This window comes from Tachyglossus aculeatus, chromosome 1, assembly GCF_015852505.1.
Source record: "Tachyglossus aculeatus isolate mTacAcu1 chromosome 1, mTacAcu1.pri, whole genome shotgun sequence".
NCBI lineage: Eukaryota > Metazoa > Chordata > Mammalia > Monotremata > Tachyglossidae > Tachyglossus > Tachyglossus aculeatus.
Genome location: NC_052066.1, coordinates 5,776,280 through 5,792,116, shown reverse-complemented (window position 1 = coordinate 5,792,116; position 15,837 = coordinate 5,776,280).

Genomic DNA, 15,837 nt, shown 5'->3' with positions numbered 1-15,837 from the left:
AACAGTGCTTGCAAGTAGAAAGCGCTTAACAAATGGCATAATTATTATTTTAGTATTATTATAACTTGTCCATTGATTGACTGGACACTACAGAGAAGCAGCGTGGCTCGGAGGAAAGAGCACGGGCTTGGGAGTCAGAGGTCATGGGTTCAAATCCCAGCTCCATCAACTGTGTGACTTTGGGCAAATCACTTCACTTCTCTGTGCCTCAGTTTCCTCATCTGTAAAATGGGGATTAAAACTGTGAGTCCATCATGGGACAACCTGATCACTTTGTAACCTCCCCAGTGCTTAGAACAGTGCTTTGCACATGGTAAGCGCTTAATAAATGCCATCCTTATTATTATTATTACCTGTGGGCAGAGCACTTTACTCAAAGCTGGGAGAGCATGCCCAGCTGGGAATCAGGCCCAGCCCCCACCCCTGGGGGGTCTTCAGGGTTAAAGATGTGAGCGGGAAGGGGCCTGGGCAGACCACCGAGAGCGATGAAATGATGAAGCAGGGTCAATTCTTGGTCCTCTTCTGTTCTCTATCTACACTCACTCCCTTGGTGACCTCATTCACTCCCACGGCTTCAACTATCATCTCTACGCTGATGACACCCAGATCTACATCTCCGCCCCTGCTCTCTCCCCCTCTCTCCAGGCTCGCATCTCCTCCTGCCTTCAGGACATCTCCATCTGGATGTCTGCCAGCCATCTAAAACTCAACATGTCCAAGACTGAACTCCTTGTCTTCCCTCCCAAACCCTGCCCTCTCCCTGACTTTCCCATCACTGTTGAAGGCACTACCATCCTTCCCGTCTCACAAGCCCGCAACCTTGGTGTCGTCCTTGACTCTGCTCTCTCGTTCACCCCTCACATCCAATCCATCACCAAAACCTGCCGGTCTCAGCTCCGCAACATCGCCAAGATCCGCCCTCTCCTCTCCATCCACACTGCTACCCTGCTCGTTCAAGCTCTCATCCTATCCTGTCTGGACTACTGCATCAGCCTCCTCTCTGATCTCCCATCCTCGTGTCTCTCCCCACTTCAATCCATACTTCACGCTGCTGCCCAGATCGTCTTTGTGCAGAAACGCTCTGGGCATGTCACTCCCCTCCTCAAAAATCTCCAGTGGCTGCCAGTCAACCTACGCATCAGGCAGAAACTCCTCACCCTGGGCTTCGGGGCTCTCCATCCCCTGGCCCCCTCCTACCTCACCTCCCTTCTCTTCTTCTCCAGCCCAGCCCGCACCCTCCGCTCCTCTGCCACTAATCTCCTCACCGTTAGGCCTCGTTCTCGCCTGTCCCACCATCGACCCCCGGCCCACGTCCTCCCCCTGGCCTGGAACGCCCTCCCTCCGCACATCCACCAAGCTCGCTCTCTTCCTCCCTTCAAAGCCCTACTGAGAGCTCACCTCCTCCAGGAGGCCTTCCCACACTCAGCCCCCTCCTTCCTCTCCCCTTCCCCCCGCCTTATCTCCTTCCCCTCCCCACAGCACCTGTATATATGTATATATGTGTGTACCTATTTATTACTCTATTCATTTGACTTGTACATATTCTATTTATTTTATTTTGTTAATATGTTTTGTTTTGTTCTCTGTCTCCCCCTTCTAGACTGTGAGCCCGCTGTTGGGTAGGGACCGTCTTTATACGTTGACAACTTGTATTTCCCAAGCGCTTAGTTCAGTGCTCCGCACACAGTAAGCGCTCAATAAATACGATTGAATGAATGATAAAGCACGACAGAGCATCGGCCCCAGTGGCAAGAGGAGGGAGAAAAGGAGAGAGGAGAGTGAGGGGTCCCCGCCATCGACGGTGACAGGAAATTTTCCCGCTGCTCGGTTTTCTTTCCAGAGCCGCCATGGAGGAAGGAGGCAGGCAGTGCTCCCAGCAGAGGGGATTCTGGAAGGGTGTGTGGAGAGCACTGTAAGTCTTTGGAGAAGGGAGGGAGAAGGCCGGGAAGCAGCATGGCATAGTGGATAGAGCCCGGGCGTGGGAGTCGGAAGGTCATGGGTTCTAATCCTGGCTCTGCCACCTATCTGCTGTGTGACCTTGAGTAAGTCACTTCACTTCTCTAGGCCTCAGTTCCCTCATCTGCAAAATGGGGATTGAGACTGTGAGCCCCATTTCGGACACCCGATTTTCTTGTATAAAATGTAGGACGCACTTAACAAATACCACAATTATTATTAATATTATTATCAGCTGGGAGGAAACAAGTTAGGGGAGGAGGAGGGGATGGGCAGGAGGGAAGGGGAGAAAGGGAGGGAAGGGGAGGAATTGAGGAAGGGAGAGAGTCAGGAGGCCCGGCCTGCCTTTCCTCCCCTTCAATCTGTCAATTGAGGGTCTGGGTTGAACACTTAGTGAGTGCAGGACACTGTTGTAACTGCTTCCAAGCTCCCAGGTGTCCTCAGCTAGTAGGGGTCTTAGGGGGAGAGTCAGACTGAGAGGAGGGTTGGTCCGAGGGAAAGCAGCCTGAGGGGAGGATTGATCTGAGGGGAGAGTCAGACTGAGGGGTTGGTCTGAGGGGAGAAGTCAATCTGGAGGAAGGGTTGGTCTGAGGGGAGAATCAATCTGCGGGGAGAATTGGTCTGAGGGGAGGATTGGTTTGAGGGAAGAATCAGTCTGAGGGGACAATCAGTCTGAGGAGATGGTTGGTCTGAGGGGAGGCAGCCTGAGGGGAGGATCAGCCTGCGGGGACAGTCAGACTGAGAAGAGGGTCAGTCTGAGGGGAGAATCAGTCTGAGGGGAGGATTGGTCTGAAGGAAGAATCAGTCTAAGGAGACTTGGTCTGAGGGGAGAGTCAGTCTGAGGAGAGACTTGGTCTAAAGGGAGGATTGCTCAGAGGGGAGAATCGGTCTGAGGGGGAGGTTGGTCTGAAGGGAGAGTCAGTCTGAGGAAAGGGTTGGTCTGAGGGGAAAATCATTCTGGGGGAGCAGGGGCAGGAGGGGAGTTGTTCTGAGGGAAGGCAGCCAGAGGGTAGGATTGCAAATACCATCGTTATTATTGGTCTGAGGGGAGAGTCAGACTGAAGGGAAGGTTGGTCTGAGGGGAGAGTCAGTCTGATGGGAGATTTGGTCTGAAAGGAGAATCAGTCTGAAGGAAGTATTGGTCTGTGGGGAGAATCAGTCTGAAGGGAAGGTTGGTCTGAGGGGAGAATCAGTCTGAGGGAAAAGTTGGTCTGAGGGAAGAGTTAGTCTGAGGGGAGGGTTGGTCTGAAGGGACGGTTGGTCTGAGGGGAGAGTTAGTCTGAAGGGAAGGTTGATCTGAGGGGAGAGTGAGTCTAATGGGAGTTTTGGTCTGAAAGGAGAATCAGTCTGAGGGAAGGATTGGCCTGTGGGGATGGTTGGTCTGAGGCGAGAGTTAGTCTGAGGGGAAGGTTGGTCTGAGGTGAGAGTCAGTCTAATGGGAGTTTTGGTCTGAAAGGAGAACCAGTCTGAGGGAAGGATTGGCCTGTGGGGAGAATCAGTCTGAGGGGAGGGTTGGTCTGAGGGGAGAATCAGTCTGAGGGGAGGGTTGGTCTGAGGGGAGAATTAGTCTGAGGGGACGGTTGGTCTGAGGGGAAGGTTGGTCTGAGGGGAGAGTCAGTGTAATAGGAGACTTGGTCTGAAAGGAGAATCAGTCGGAGGAGAAGGTTAGTCTGAGGGGAGAGTCAGTCTGAGGAAAGGGTTGGTCTGGCAGAAGGCAGCCTGAGGGGAGGATTGGTTTGAGGGGAGAGTCCTTCTAATGGGAGATTTGGTCTGAGGGGAGAGGCAGTCTTACGGGAGATTTGGTCTGAAAGGAGACTCATTCTGAGGGGAGGATTGGTCTGAGAGGAGCATTAGTCTGAGGGGAGGGTTGGTCTGAGGGGAATCAATCTGAGGGGAGGTTGGTCTGAGGGGAATCATTCTGAGGGGAGGTCCGTCTGAGGGGAGGGTCATTCGAAGGGAAGAGTGAGGCCGAGGGAAAATGAGCCAGAGGGGGAGTGGGATAACAATAATAATAATAATAGCAATTCTGGTATTTGTTAAGCGCTTACTAAGTGCCAAGCACTGTTCTAAGCACTGGGGCAGATACAAGTTAATCGGGTTGTCCCACTTGGAGCTCACAGTCTTAATCCCCATGTTACAGATGAGGTACAGAGAAGTGAAATGGCTTGCCCTGGGTCACGCAGCAGACAAGTGGCAGAGCCGGGATTAGAACCCACATCCTCCGACTCCCAAGCCCGGGCTGTTTTCACTAAGCCACGCTGAGGGGGGAGGGATCCAGGAGGGGGAGTGGGCCCTCGCCAGCCATGCCCGTCCCCTTCTATACCCTTCCTCCACCCGTCCCTCTCCCCTCGGTGAGTTGGCCCCCCACCAGGACTGTCCCCTCCATGGCCCCTTTCTGACCCCCGCGCAAGAACAGCATCCCCTCCCATCCTCACGGACCTCACCCTGCTGGGGCAGGAGGAAGGTGGAATCACTTTCCCAACGATTAATCAATCCATCGGCGGTACTTATTGAGCGCTGACTGCAGGCAGAGCATCATCATCATCATCAATCGTATTTACTGAGCGCTTACTATGTGCAGAGCACTGTACTAAGCGCTTGGGAAGTACAAATTGGCAACATAGAGAGACGGTCCCTACCCAACAGTGGGCTCACAGTCTAAAAGGGGGAGACAGAGAACAAAACCAAACATACTAACAAAATAAAATAAATAGAATAGATATGTACAAGTAAAATAAATAAATAAATAGAGTAATAAATATGTACAAACATATATACATATATACAGGTGCTGTGGGGAAGGGAAGGAGGTAAGATGGGGGGGATGGAGAGGGGGATGAGGGGGAGAGGAAGGAAGGGGCACTATACTAAGCGCTTGGGAGAGGATGATGTGACAATCCCGGCTCTGCAACTGGTCTGCTGGGTGAACTTGGGCAAGCCACTTACCTTCTCAGGGCCTCAGTTACCTCATCTGTAAAATGGGGATTGAGACCGTGAGCCCTACGGGGGACAAGCTGATGACCTCGTATCTACCCCAGCGCTTAGAACAGTGCTTGGCACAAAGTAAGCGCTTCACAAATACCATCATCATCGTCATAAATAGAACAGATGCATTCCCTGCCCTCATGGGACCTCCAGGAGCCCAGGGCCGCCATGTCCGGCTTCTCCCGGGGACGTGGCCCTTTCTGTGACAGGACGTGGGCTGGAGGGGCTGGAGAGGAATGTCTGGCGGAGGGAGGTCCGGGATGGGGGGAGGTCTGAGCGGTCTCTCGCCGGACACGGAAATCTCACCCGTATCCCCCTGGAGCCGTGGGGACCGTGGAGGGCTACGACTCCGGAGACTCTAATTCTCCATCCTTCGGGCCTCCACAGTTTCAAACAACTGGCCTACGCGTTCATGGGCCAGGACTTCCATCACATCGTCGAAATAGTTCAGGAGGAAGAGGACGACGACGAGGGGGAGGAAGGGGAGAAGGCGGAGGAGGAAGAGGAGAAGGAAGAAGAGAAGGTGGAGGCCGCCCGGAAGGTGGAGGGGGAGAAAGTGATGGTGGAGAAGGAAGGGGAAGGGAGAAGAAAGGTGGAGGAGGAGGAGGAAGAAGGGAAGGTGAAGGAGGAAAAGGAGGAGGAGAAAGTGGAACAGAGAAGAAGAGAGGAGGAGGAGAAGGTGGAGGGGGAAGAGGAGAAGGAGGAGGAAGAGGAAGTGGAGGAAAATGAGGAGGAAGAGAGACCCAGCAGACCCTCCCTCCGAAACCCCTCATCACCGATGCCTTGCTGTAGCCCGAGGCCCTGGTTCCTCAGCTGCGGGAAAATCTGGCCTCAGTCCGGACAGGGTGAAGGGCGGAAATGGAACAAGTGGATGCTGGCTTGGTGGGCCAGAGCCCAGCCGTGGAGATGGAATTCCCTTCACTGGAAGACCAGGACACACACCTGGGATGGAGAAGAGACTCAGCCCTGGCCACTCCCGGGACCCCCAGGCTCCCTTCAGAGGTCCAACGCACCCCTCCGGAGACCCCAGGGGACCCCACCTCACCACCGCTCCTGGCATCAGGCCTCAGCCTCCCCCCCGGGGCCCGAACCCCGGGTTCCGTCCCCCTCGGCGACCTTCGGCTCGCTCAGACTTGGGCCGCGGGGAGGAGATGGGAGGAGAGGGCCGATCCCTCCCTGGAGCCGACACGAAACCTGTTCCCCAACTTTCTGCCCACCCCCCAAGGGGGATAAAGACCCCTCCCGGAAAGAATTTCCTCAGCCATCTTCCTCACCCTTGTCTTCCCTCCATCCGCCGCGTCGTCACTGAGGCCCAGGTGGGCTCAGCCTTGTCATCATCCTCACGTTCCCCCAACTCCCTGGCTCCCCTCACCTACATCCCCTGCCCCCCTCCTCTGTAGAAATAAAGATTTTAATGTTCACGAAAGAATCAAGCGAAGGAAAATATGGTTTTCTACAGTGGCATCCTCGGGGGGAGTCAAAGTTCACCGTCAATCAACCAATCAGTCAATCGTATTCACTCATTCATTCAATCATATTTATTGAGCCCTTACTGTGCACAGGGCACTGTACTAAGCACTTAGGAGAGGACAATAGAACAATAAATGGACACATTCAATTGCTTAGAAGGATCACCGTGTGCCTGGAGGAATTTCAGGACAAACCTGAGCTCAAACGGAAAAGCAATGTGGACTAGCAGAGAGAACCTGGGACCTGGGAATTAGAAGGACCTGGGTTCCAATCCCAACTCCTCCATTGGCTTATCGTGGGACCCTGGGCGAGTCACTTCCCTTCTCTGGGCCTCAGTATCCTCAACTGTAAAATGGGGTTACCCGCTCTCCTTCCCACTTAGACCATGAGCTCCACGTGGGACACGGACTGTGTCTGACCTGATTTGTACCTACCCAGATGCTTCGAATAATAATAATAATTGTGGTATTTGTTGAGCATTTGTTGAGCAGGCAGTGTACTAAACGCTGGGGTAGATACAAGATAATCGATTTAGACAGTCCCTGTCCCAGATAGCGCTTCCAGTCTCAGTCCCCATTTTACAGATGAGGCCCAAAGAAGTGAAGTGACTCGCCTAAGTTTACACAGCAGAGAAGTGGTGGAGCCAGGATTAGAACCCAAGTCCTTAAGACTCCCAGCCCCATGCTCTATCTACTAGGCCACATTGCTTCTCTAGAACCCAGGGCCTTCCAAATTCCAGGTCTGGGCTCTATTAACTATCAATCAATCAATCAATCAATCAATTGTATTTATTGAGCGCTTACTGTGTGCAGAGCACTGTACTAAGCGCTTGGGAAGTACAAGTTGGCAACATATAGAGACAGTCCCTACCCAACAGTGGGCTCACAGTCTAAAACGGGGAGGCCATGCTGCTCTCTCTGGGAGCCCCATGTGGGACGGGGACTTTGTCCATCCTGATTAGCTTGCATCTACCCCAGTGCTTAGTACAGCACCTGGCAAAGATTGAACAAATACCACAACTATCAATAATTTATTGAGCACCCAAAATAATTCACTAGGTGTAAAAAGAGAAGCAGCCTGGCGTAGTGGCTAGAGCCCGGGCCTGGGAATCAGAAGGTCATGGATTCTAATCCTGGCCCTCCCACTTGTCTGCCGTCTGACCTTGGGCGATTGCTTAACTCCTCTGGGCCTCAGTTTCCTCATCTGTAAAATGGGGCTTAAGGCTGTGAGCCCCATGTGGGACAGGGACTGTGTCCAACCTGATTACCTTAAGCGCTCAGGAAGCGCTCAATAAATATGATTGAATGAATGAACCTTGTATCTACCCCAGCGTTTAGAACAGTGCCTGCCAGATTATCTTCTATCTTCTAGACTGTGAACCCGCTGTTGGGTAGGGACCGTCTCTATATGTTTCCAACTTGTACTTCCCAAGTGCTTAGTACAGTGCTCTGCACACAGTAAGCGCTCAATAAATACGATTGAATGAATGAATGAATACCCCCGTGCTTAGAACAGTGCCTGGGACATAGTCAGCACTTACCAAATATTATTATTATCATTATTATTATTATTATCATTATTATTATTATCATTATTATTATTACTGTGCTAAGCACTTGGAGACATACAACATAATGATAATTATAATTATTATGGTTTTTATTAAGTGCTTACTATGTGCCAGGCACTGTACTAAGAGCTGGGGTGGATCCAAACAAATCAAGTTGGACGCAGTCCCTGTCCACACGTGGGGCTCACGGTTTCAATCCCCACTTTGCAGATGAGGGAACTGAGGCCAGAGAAGTGAAGTGACCTGCCCAAGGTCACACAGCAGACAAGTGGCGGAGCCAGGATTAGAACTCACGACCTTCCGACTCCCAGGACCGGGCTCTAGTCACTATGCCAAACCCTACTTAGAGCTCACCTCCTCCAGGAGGCCTTCCCAGGCTGAACCCCTTCCTTCCTGTCCCCCTCTCCATCCCCCCCATCTTACCTCCTTCCCTTCCCCACAGCACCTGTATATATGTATATATGTTTGTACAGATTTATTACTCTGTTTATTTATTTATTTATTTTACTTGTACATATCTATTCTATTTATTTTATTTTGTTAGTATGCTTGGTTTTGTTCTCTGTCTCCCCCTTTTAGACTGTGAGCCCGCTGTTGGGTAGGGACTGTCTCTATATGTTGCCAACTTGTACTTCCCAAGCGCTTAGTACAGTGCTCTGCACACAGTAAGCCCTCAATAAATACGATTGATTGATTGATTGATTGATTGATGCCAGGCTGCTTCCACAATATTCATTCATGATAATAATAATAATAATAATAATAATAATGGCATTTATTAAGCGCTTACTATGTGCAAAGCACTGTTCTAAGTGCTAGGGAGCTTACAAGGTGATCAGGTTGTCCCACATGGGGCTCACAGTCTTAATCCTCATTTTACAGATGAGGCAACTGAGGTATAGAGAAGTTAACTGACTCGCCCAAAGTCACACAGCTGACAAGTGAGACTAGACTAGACTAGTCTAGACTGTGAGCCACTGTTGGGTAGGGACCGTCTCTATATGTTGCCAACTTGTACTTCCCAAGCGCTTAGTCCAGTGCTCTGCACACAGTAAGCGCTCAATAAATACTATTGAATGAATGAATGAAAAGTAGTGGAGCCTGGATTTGAACCCATGACCTCTGACTCCAAAGCCCGGGCTCTTTCCACTGAGCCACGCTGCTTCTACGATGCATTCAATCGTATTTACTGAGCGCGTACTGTGTGCAAAGCACTGGACTAAGCGCTTGGAAAGTATAATTCGGCAACAGATCAATCAATCGTATTTATTGAGTGCTTACTGTGTGCAGAGCACTGTACTAAGCGCTTGATTAGTACAAACAGATACAGTCCCTACCTAACAGCGAGCTCACAGGAGGTTCAAATCCTTCCCACATGGAGACTTCTGCTTTACGTCTTCCAGCCACCATATTAACGACCCCCGTCCCACCGCCAAATCAGTCAGCCAGTCGTACTTATTGAGCGTTTCCCATGCGCGGAGCACTGTTCTGAACCCCGACTCCAAACCGTAAAAAAAGTGAAAAAGTGAAAAGTTGGATTCTCGGTGAGACCTTTCGCATTGAACTCTAAAAGCCCGTGGCGCATAAAGCACCCTTCCATCATCCGCTGGAAGAATTTATGACAGCATTTCCCAAATAATATGTCCTCTATCAATCAATCGTATTTATTGAGCGCTTACTATGTGCAGAGCACTGTACTAAGCGCTTAAAGTGAAGTGACTTGCCAAAGTCACCCAGCTGACAAGCGGTGGAGTCGGGATTCGAACCCATGACCTCCGACTCCCAAGCCCGGGCTCTTTCCACTGAGCCACACTGTTTCTCTAGAGGAACACTTAGTCGCCAAGATTTACGAGGACAGGGTCCCAAACTGGGATCATCTGGGTTGCTTTCCTCAGAATTATGGGCTCTGTGACTTGATGGCAAGAAAGCCAATCAATCAATCAATCAATCGTATTTATTGAGCAGGCCCTGCTGAGAGCTCACCTCCTCCAGGAGGCCTTCCCAGACTGAGCCCCTTCCTTCCTCTCCCCCTCGTCCCCCTCTCCATCCCCCCATCTTACCTCCCTCCCTTCCCCACAGCACCTGTATAGATGTATATATGTTTGTACATATTTATTACTCTATTTATTTATTTATTTATTTTATTTGTACATATCTATTCTATTTATTTTATTTTGTTAGTATGTTTGGTTTTGTTCTCTGTCTCCCCCTTTTAGACTGTGAGCCCACTGTTGGGTAGGGACTGTCTCTAGATGTTGGCAACTTGGACTTCCCAAGCGCTTAGTACAGTGCTCTGCACATAGTAAGCGCTCAATAAATCCGATTGATGATGATGATGATGATTGAGCGCTTACTGTGTGCACAGGACTGTACTAAGCGCTTGGGAAGTACAAGTTGGCAACACATAGAGACAGTCCCTACCCAACAGTGGGCTCACAGTCTAAAAGTCCTACAGATTAGGATAGTACCACCTGGATTGGGATTGCAAAATTAATCTCTCCAGCTTGTTACGGGCAGGGAATTCATTCATTCATTCATTCATTCAGTCGTATTTATTGAGCGCTTACTGTGTGCAGAGCACTGGACTAAGCCCTTGGGAAGTCCAAATTGGCAACATCTAGAGACGGTCCCTACCCAACAGTGGGCTCACAGGCTAGAAGGGGGAGACAGACAACAAAACCAAACATACTAACAAAATAAAAAAAATAGAATAAATATGTACAAATAAAATAAATAAATAGAGTAATAAATACGTACAAACATATATGCATCAATCAATCAATCAATCGTATTTATTGAGCACTTACTGTGTGCATAGCATTGTACTAAGCGCTTGGGAAGTCCAAGCTGGCAACATCTAGAGATGGTCCCTACCCAACAGTGGGCTCACAGGCTAGAAGGGGGAGACAGACAACATAACCAAACATATTAACAAAATAAAATAAATAGAATAAATATGTACAAATAAAATAAATAGAGTAATAAATACGTACAAACATATATACATCAATCAATCAATCAATCGTATTTATTGAGCACTTACTGTGTGCAGAGCATTGTACTAAGCGCTTGGGAAGTCCAAGTTGGCAACATCTAGAGATGGTCCCTACCCAACAGTGGGCTCACAGGCTAGAAGGGGGAGACAGACAACATAACCAAACATATTAACAAAATAAAATAAATAGAATAAATATGTACAAATAAAATAAATAGAGTAATAAATACGTACAAACATATATACATCAATCAATCAATCAATCGTATTTATTGAGCACTTACTGTGTGCAGAGCATTGTACTAAGCGCTTGGGAAGTCCAAGTTGGCAACATCTAGAGATGGTCCCTACCCAACAGTGGGCTCACAGGCTAGAAGGGGGAGACAGACAACATAACCAAACATATTAACAAAATAAAATAAATAGAATAAATATGTACAAATAAAATAGAGTAATAAATACGTACAAACATATATACATCAATCAATCAATCAATCGTATTTATTGAGCACTTACTGTGTGCAGAGCATTGTACTAAGCGCTTGGGAAGTCCAAGTTGGCAACATATAGAGACGGTCCCTACCCAACAGTGGGCTCGCAGTCTAGAAGGCAGAGGACAGAGAACAAAACAAAACATATTAACAAAATAAAATAATGAATATGTACAAATAAAATAAATAAATAGAGTAATAAATATGTACAAACATATATACATATATACAGGTGCTGTGGGGAGGGGAAGAAGGTAAGGCGGGGGGGATGGGGAGGGGGAGGAGGGGATATCAGTTGCCAAATTGTACTTTCCAAGGGCTTAGTAATAATAATAATAATAATGGCATTTATTAAGCACTTACTATGTGCAAAGCACTGTTCTAAGCGCTGGGGAGATTACAAGGTGATCAGGTTGTCCCACATGGGGCTCACAGTCTTAATCCCCATTTTACAGATGAGGTAACTGAGTCACAGAGAAGTAAGTGACTTACCCAAAGTCACACAGCTGACAATTGGTGGAGCTGGGATTTGAACCCATGACCTCTGCCTCCAAAGCCTGGGCTCTTTCCACTGAACCACGCTGCTTCTCTTTATTAAGCACTTACTATGTGCAAAGCACTGTTCTAAGCGCTGGGGAGATTCCAAGGTGATCAGTTTGTCCCACGTGGGGCTCACAGTCTTAATCCCCATTTTACAGATGAGGTAACTGAGGCCCAGAGAAGTGAAGTGACTTGCCCAAAGTCACACAGCTGACAGGTGGCAGAGCTGGGATTTGAACCCATGACCTCTGCCTCCAAAGCCTGGGCTCTTTCCACTGAACCATGCTGCTTCTCTTTATTAAGCACTTACTATGTGCAAAGCACTGTTCTAAGCGCTGGGGAGATTCCAAGGTGATCAGTTTGTCCCACGTGGGGCTCACAGTCTTAATCCCCATTTTACAGATGAGGTAACTGAGGCCCAGAGAAGTGAAGTGACTTGCCCAAAGTCACACAGCTGACAGGTGGCAGAGCTGGGATTTGAACCCATGACCTCTTAGTCCAAAGCCCATGCTCTTTCCACTGAGCCACGCAGTGCTCTGCACATAGTAAGTGCTCAATAAATACGATTGATTGATTGATAGATAATGAGGATAATAATAATAATAAAAATCACATTTATTGAGTGCTTACTCTAGGCATTGCAATAAGCACTTGGGAGAGCATAATGCAACTGAATTAGCAGACACATTCCCTGCCCACGTTGAGCTGGCAGTCTAGAGGGGGAGATGGACATTCATATAAATATGTGAACATATTAATCATAAAAATAATAATAATTGTGGTATTTGTTAAGCACTTACTATGGGCCAGGCATTGTACTAAGTGCCGAGGGAAATACAAGGTATTCAGGTTGGACACGGTCCCTATCCCACAAAGGGCTCACAGAGAAAGCAACATGGCCTATTAAAAGGCCCATTAAAGGGAAGCAGCGTGGCTCAGTGGAAAGAGCCCGGGCTTTGGAGTCAGAGGTCATGGGTTCAAATCCCGGCTCCACCAATTGTCAGCTGTGTGACTCTGGGCAAGTCACTCAACTTCTCTGGGCCTCAGTTCCCTCATCTGGAAAATGGGGATTAAAACTGTGAGCCCCCAGTGGGACAAGCTGATCACCTTGTAACCTCCCCAGTTCTTAGAACAGTGCTTTGCACATAGTAAGCGCTTAATAATTACCATCATTATTATAAGAAGCAACGTGGCTCAGTGGAAAAGAGCCCGGGCATTGGAGTCAGAGGTCGTGGGTTCAAATCCCAGCTCTGCCAATTGTCAGCTGTGTGACTTTGGGCAAGTCACTTCACTTTTCGGGGACTCAGTTCCCTCATCTGTAAAATGGGGATTAAGACTGTGAGCCCCCCGTGGAACAACCTGATCACTTTGTAACCTCCCCAGCGCTTAGAACAGTGCTTTGTACATAGTAAGCACTTAATAAATGCCATTATTATTATTATTATTATTATTATTATTAAAAATAGAACCCGGTCCTGGAAGTCAGAAGGACCTGGGTTCAAGTCCCGGCTCCGCCACTTGTCTGTTGTGTCACCTTGGGCGAGTCATTTGACTCCTCTGGGCCTCAGTTCCCTCATCTATAAAACAGGGATTAAGACTGTGAGCCCCATGTGGGACAGCATCTGTGTCCAGTCTGATTACCTTGCATCTACCCCAGCGCTTACAACAGTGCCTGGCACATAGTAAGCGCTTAACAAATACCACAATTATCATTTTACAAGATAATTGTGTTGGACACAGTCCCTATCTCACGTAAGGTTTACGGCCTTAATCCCCATTTTCAATCAATCAATCAATCAATCATATTTATTGAGCGCTTACTGTGTGCAGAGCACTGTACTAAGCGCTTGGGAAGTACAAGTTGGCATTTTCCAGATGAGGGAACTGGGGCATAGAGAAGTGAAGTGACTTGCCCAAAGTCACACAGCAGGCAAATGACAGAGTCAGGATTAGAACCCAAATTAGGGGTTTAGACAGGATTAGTCCCTTCTAGACTGTGAGCCCACTGTTGGGTAGGGACCGTCTCTATATGTTGCCAACTTGGACTTCCCAAGCGCTTAGTACAGTGCTCTGCACACAGTAAGCGCTCAATAAATACGATTGATTGATTGATTGATTGAAATCCTTTCAATCCCAGGCCTATGCTCTTTCCAGTAAGCCATGCTGCTTCTCTACTGTGAGCCCGCTGTTGGGTAGGGACCATCTCTATATGTTGCCAACTTGGACTTCTCAAGCGCTTAGTACAGTGCTCTGCACACAGTAAGCGCTCAGTAAATACGATTGAATGAATGAATGAATGAATGTTACTTCTGTTGTACTGGACTCTCCCAAGAACTCATAGTACAGAGAAGCAGTGTGGCTCAATGGTAAGAGCCCGGGCTTGGGAGTCGGAGGTCGAGGGTTCTAATCCCGTCTCGCCACTTCATCATCATCATCAATCGTATTTATTGAGCGCTTACTGTGTGCAGAGCACTGTACTAAGCGCTTGGGAAGTACAAGTTGGCAACATATAGAGACGGTCCCTACCCAACAGCGGGCTCACAGTCTAAAAGAGGGAGACAGAGAACAAAACCAAACATACTAACAAAATAAAATAAACAGAATAGATATGTACAAGTAAAATAAATAAATAAATAAATAAAGTAATAAATATGTACAAACATATACACATATATACAGGTGCTGTGGGGAAGGGAAGGAGGTAAGATGGGGGGGTGGAGAGGGGGACGAGTGGGAGAGTCAGCTGTGTGACTTTGGGTGAGTCACTTCACTTCTCTGGGCCTCAGTTCCCTCATCTGGAAAATGAGGATGAAGACTGTGAGCCCCACGTGGGACAACCTGATTGCCTTGTATCTACCCCAGTGCTTAGAACAGTGCTTGGCACATAATAAATGCCTAACAAATGCCATCATCATTATTATTATTATTATTACAGTGTTCTGCATATAGTAAGCACTTTAAAAATACCACTGATTGATTGAGTGATTAAACTTCAAGGCCCTTCTGTAATCCCACCTCCTCCAGGAAGTCTTCCCCAATCTAATAATAACGACAATGATGATAATAATAACCGTGGTATTCATTAGGTTCTTCATACGTGCCGAGTACTATACTAAGCACTGGGGTAGATTCAAGATCATCAGTTTGGATACAGTCCCTGTCTCACATAATAATGATAATGATGGCATTTGTTAAGCACTTACTATGTGCCAAGCACTTTCTAAACGCTGGGGTAAATACAAGGTCATCAGGTTGTCCCACATGGGGCTCACAATCCCCATTTTACTGAGGTAACTGAGGCACAGAGAAGTGAAGTGGCTTGCCCAGTGTCACACAGCTGACAGTGGTGGAGGCAGGATTAGAACTCATGACCTCTGACTCCCAACCCTGGGCTCTTTCCACTAAGTCGCACTGCTTCTCATGGAGCTTCACATGGAACTCAAACTCTAAGCAGGAGGGAAAACAGGTCTGGGATCACTCTTTTGCAGATGAGGAAACTGAGGCACAGAGAAGCAAAGTGGCTTGCCTAATGTCACACAGCTGGCAGTGGCGGGAGGCAGGATTAGAACTCACAACTCCTGACTCCCAGCCCTGAGCTCTTTCCACTGAGTCACACTGCTTCTCATGGAGCTTCACATGGAGCTCACATTCTAAGCAGGAGGGAAAACAGGTCTGGGATCACTCTTTTGCAGATGAGGAAACTGAGGCACAGAGAAGCGAAGTGGCTTGCCCAATGTCACACAGCTGGCAGTGGTGGGAGGCAGGATTAGAATTCACGACCCCTGACTCCCAGCCCTGGGCTCTTTCCACTAAGTCACACTGCTTCTCAT